Source organism: Poecilia latipinna, unplaced genomic scaffold, assembly GCF_001443285.1.
Source record: "Poecilia latipinna isolate Pla-1442-1.1 unplaced genomic scaffold, P_latipinna-1.0 Scaffold683, whole genome shotgun sequence".
Lineage (NCBI taxonomy): Eukaryota > Metazoa > Chordata > Actinopteri > Cyprinodontiformes > Poeciliidae > Poecilia > Poecilia latipinna.
Genome location: NW_015113299.1, coordinates 125,902 through 131,240, shown reverse-complemented (window position 1 = coordinate 131,240; position 5,339 = coordinate 125,902). Strand labels below are relative to the sequence as shown.

The window sequence follows — 5,339 nt, the reverse complement described above, 5'->3', positions numbered from 1 at the left end:
ATTCCAGAGTGAATTTTTTTTTATTATTATCTGCCCATCATTTTTTATCTACATCAAGCAAACTCAGACAACACATTCACCAAAAAATGTTCAAGGCAATGTCAAACAGATGGGTAATTTGTTTGGATGGTTATTTTGGTCACAGAACTTGTGTCTTTTCATGGGTTTTGGTCGATTATGTCCATGTTGCTAAAGCAGAAGCTGAACCAATACAGGGACAGCCTCCTTTGGGGCAGTGGCTTGACCTGGCGGCAGCAGACTGGGACAGGAAGGGGTCCAACACCGCCACCGCATGGCCTTATGGCAGAACTGCTTCCATTTTACTGTCCATTCATGAACTTCCAGTGTGGAGCGTAAAATCCGTTGAAACTATCACCTCCTCTTGGCAGCGTAGAGGTGAAGTTTGATGGGTTGAGTCGGTGGAAGTGGGGTGAACCATTTCGGCAGTAAAGGCAGTGTCCAGGTCCTTTAGACTCTAGCTGCCGTTTGGTCTCATTCTTCTGTCCTGGAGGTTTTTCCCCAAATTCATGGTCATGGTGGCTACAGCATAAGTGGATAAAATCATGATGGTGCTCCCCACGAACTGAGAGGAGGCTCCCCGCTTTGGCACGAATCTCCAGTGAGTGGACGCATGTGGCCTCTGGGCGTCCGTTGCCTCCACCGTCTGAGAGACTGGCTCCATGGCTGCTGCTCCTAAAGGCGGCTGCTGAAAAAAAACAACTCCAAGATGGATCCAAATGTCTTTGCTTCTCTCTCTTTAGTCAGGATGACGGACAGTGTTCTTCTTGCTGCAGCTCGGTGCACCTGCTTCTCTTTCCCCCTCCACAAAAACGTGCTTCTTTATCTAGTCGGCCTTGTTTGCACACGTCAAATCCTCAGACTCAGCTTGATGCCGGAGTGCGTCAGCGGCAGCTGTGGGAGGTCGACAGGATAAACTAGGTCTCCTGTCCCCGGTGCAAACTGTTCAGACAGGACTCATTAATAGAACAAACCAAAGTCATTGAGTCTCCTTAATTGTGCTTGGGGATCAATGTCGGCTCAGGCAGATCATTTAACCTGTGAGGAGCAGGATTAAGTCTCCTGTTCCAGTCAGACATTTACATGCACTCTTATCACGGGCATGATGATAATTTGAGGCTTCTATACTTTTGTTTGAACTCATTTTTTTTCTCAAAGTAAAATAACTTAACCTACAATGATTTTGAAGAAGGACTGAGGTTCTCCAGAAGCATCTCCACACCCCTAACCCTGACATATTTGCACTTCAAACCCCTACCTAAGTGTTGGTGTGAAGGACTGAGTGGAGCATTGGGAAGGGAGGACTGCAAGGGGGTAAAATGCTCTCCTCCTTGTGGGGTAGATAGGTAATTCCGTCTACCCCAACAAAGGCAGGAGGTCTTGACACATCCACCCCAGGGCCAATGGCACCTGTGTCACCAAGTGACAGGTCTGGAGCCAGAGACAATCACCAAGCCCCAAAAATTGAACAGAACTGGGACCAAGACCTCAAAGACCTGAAAGCCCAACCCTAACCCCAACCTAACACCTAGCATTAGCACCTAGCACCTAGGACAGACAAATGCAAAGATCTGGACAAAGATGACCCTTCATTGTGTCAAATGAAAGGTCAACAATGAATCAAATCTTACAAACAGTGTGCTCCAAATATATACAAGGCTAAAAACTTTGTACAAGTTTAAAACCATTTCATTTTGATGTCAGAAGATCTGAGCCTGTTCCCAAAGCAAATCCTTTCCACTCAACATGTTTTATCTTGACAATCATCTCTTATATCCAGGTTAATATCCTATTATCTGACCTCATTTACTCTTCTAACATCAGCAGCCAGAAAATGAGACACTGACTCACGATTCAACCTATTTTGTGACGTTAAGGATGGGAAAAAGAGGCACAAACAATTAACAGATCTCACCGCTCGAGCATGTGTTGGTGCACCTTTGGGAAGATGTACAACTTGACAGACACCCAGACAGATTCATTTCAGCGTGGCGGCGGCATGCTCGGCGGCGTTAGACGGATGGCTGAGGAGAATCCCGTCAAACAGCTCTGTTTGTACCATAACTCTGCTGCAGAGATGACACCTGCAGAGGGGAAGCGGATCAATAGGCGAGACAAATCATGCTGCTCCTTTCACTTTGTCAGCAGCGCTTCTATCCTCAGGTGTGCCTGAAGCATCAAATCGCATCATATTTTATCCTCCATTTTAGTCAAATCATACACACAATACCGCATTATCAAATGCTGCTTGTGTACTCGCTATTCAAGTCTGTCTCCTTTATTCCAATAATGCTATTTATAGAGCAACAAGGTTTATATAAGATCAGGTGGTATAAAGAACATGTGTCCAAATACAGCTCACCGTAGCTTTTTCTGACTCAAGACGTCAAACTATATCAGTCTGTCCAGTTTGTTGTGATTCCACAATTGCAGAAATTCATGCAAAAACAACAATTATCAGCATTTCTTCCGAGCTATTGAATAGTTGTGAGTTTATTGCAAATTTTCTGCAAAAATGGTCGAAACATTTAATTTGAGCAATGCCAACTCCCACCTGCAGGTGGCAGGATTTCTTACTTCTTCAAAACCACCGCATCAGCCTTACTTGATAAGTTAAAATCCGGATCGATGTGGCGAGTGACGTCATACATCTCCGCATATATCGCAAAATTCATTGCAAATATATATAAATTAGCACAAAATCTGTGATTTCGATTGCAAACCCCCAAAAGGAAAAAAAAAAAAAAACACAATCGTGAAATCCTGGAGGAACTGATCAGTCTTATTTAATTTGAAGAAGTGCTTATTGAATAGCTATTTATTAATATTTTATAATTTGTTAATGTGTTTTACAACAGTCATAATCTTAATATGGCCCAAAATGAAAACCACTTTAGCCTTTCCGATCTATGGCAGAAATAGGACTCCGCTCAAAAAAGTATTGAACACAGAAAACCTGTTGCTCCTTATTCTGTGGCGTGCCTCACAACAAAAATGTACTAATACAGCATTTTCCAACACTGTCAACACACAAGGTGAAATAACTGGATTTTTCTGCAAGGAAAGCAAAGCACAGCGGTGGCTGCGTCATGTTGTGGGGATGCTTTTCCTCAGCAGAGACATGGACTCTGGTCAGAGTAGAGAGAAGACGGAGGAATACCAATAAAATAAATTGAGGTTTGTGGTGGTAATTGAAAAATGGAAAGAGAAAAAAAAAGGATCATATCTTTGCGAGCAAGAATATACGATCACATCTGTGACTTTTCACATCAGGCAGATTTGTGTTTTCTGCTTTTTGGATCCAGCCAGGTTCTGCTTTGGAACCGTTTGCGTCACCGTAATTAGATTACCTGGGCACTCTGACAGGTACGTCTTTATCTCCACATGTCTGGAGAGGGAAGCGCAAATGTTAGCTTAATCTGCTTTAAAGCTCCACCCAATTACAAGTTGACCTAAGATTTGGAAACTGAACCAACTTTTTTTAAAAAAATAGCGTCTTAGATATTTACTCAGTTCTGTTCTCATTCACGTTGTTAAACTTTTTATTTTTGCTTTAGTTCAGAGCATTGATTAATATTAAAACATAGTGATGACATCATGAGAGGGAAGAACATAATGTGGAAATATTGACGACATTAACCAGGAAGTCGACGTGTCACGATAACAAATTGTTCCAGTAATTTTTATATAAATGATAATAATGTTGTTTTGAGATTATTTTCAAGTAAAATAACAACATAAGAATGTAAGTTCGCCCTCTCAAACGCCAATAAATATTTATTTTGTACAGAACACTCTGCACTGGAACTGGAAGATATCTTAAATATCCAAAATAAACAATAAATGAAACAGAAACAACAGAAACTATAAATAAAATGGTTTATGATGCCTCAGTTAAAAAAAAAAAAAATGACCACAAGAAAATATTAATCATTAGAAGATTAATTGGTTAAAGTGACAGGCTTAGCAGCAGGCTAAAGCTCAGGCGAAAATTATTCTTCCAAATGGACAATAACCCAATTACCCAAAATGGCGTAAGAGCAACATAGAACAAGAAGAAGAACAAGAACAAGAAGTAGAAGAAGAAGGTAAATTAGTTGCCAGAGCTGAACAGGTGTTTGTGTGTGAATAAACCTGACTCAGTTACACACCTGTTCTGTTTGGAGGAATGGGCCAAAATTCAAGAAAATGACAGTGAAAACAAAACTCAAATTGTTAAACCAAAGTCACACAGTTTCAAAAGTCAATTCTCCCAAATAATGATAATAAAATATGTACAAATCTGAAATGAAGAGATTACAAACAGATCTAAAGAGATTAATCTGACCTGTGGAGGTTTCCATGACGTCACTCAATTCTGTTTGTTTGAGGCATTGCCTTGATAAAAAGCCACAGCTGTGCCTCAGATTAACTTAATTAACCCAATTCACAAATCTGTTAAAGGCACAGTAGCCTTAGTATATTTAAAGTTTTACATTTGAAAGAACGTAAAAATAAAAATCTCTCACTCACTTAGTAGGAATATTTTTGCTTTTATTGAAAAAAGTATAAACTCTTTTCTGGAACTCAGTTACACTGAGGGTGTAAACTTTTTTCTCTTTTCGGCAGCAAAAATGACTGATTCTTATTTTGAAAAACATTGTTTTCTCGTGTATGTTTAAACGTATGCATGTGTATGTGTATTCTTGTTTTGTTTTTTAGAGATATATTTAACTATCGTAGCAGGTATTTTCACGTGTTTGAATATTAAAAACTACATGTCCGTCCACTTTTAGATGATACTCTTAGCGCAAACACTCCCATACCTTCCATTCAGTGCGTGTCTTTCTTTTAATTGGTCCGTATGAGTTTCGTCTGATCCTCTCGCAGAGTAAATTTGTCATGGACAACACGCGCGCGCCGGTGTGAGCTTAGTGACGTCCAGCTGGGAAACGCCATCGGGCCGCCAGCAGGTGAGGCGACCGGAAACACTGCAGCCAACAGGATTACAGGCGATACCTGCTGCTCCTGTCTGCTACTCTAACAGGTGACATCAGTCCGTGGGTGCGTGGACTAAAAGCAATGTTTCGGGAAGACACGAAGGAGGGCTTTAAACGTAAAGGATCGTTATAAGAAGGACCTAATGCCTTGTTGCCTTTTCATATTGAAGAGATAAACAGAGAAATTACATATTGTTTTCCATTTAAACAACCGGAAACAAAGGCTGACTTAGCTCAACACCTGACGTCCTGGCTTTAGAGCTCATCCTCTGAGCTCGGGTCCTCTACCAGAGGCCTGGGAGCTTGAGGGTTCCTCCAGTATCTTGGCTGTGCCCAGAACTG

The 5,339-nt window shown here is 41.1% G+C and overlaps 1 long non-coding RNA gene across 1 annotated transcript; it reads right to left on the bottom strand.

The window, feature by feature from the left end:
* LOC106954814 (uncharacterized) lies at positions 1–4,409 on the bottom strand. The gene is made up of 2 exons (XR_001426427.1): positions 4,346–4,409; positions 1–2,102 (listed from the first exon to the last, which is right to left on the bottom strand). It is a non-coding gene; the product is annotated as an uncharacterized LOC106954814 (long non-coding RNA).
* Between the last annotated feature and the right edge of the window lie 930 nt (positions 4,410–5,339).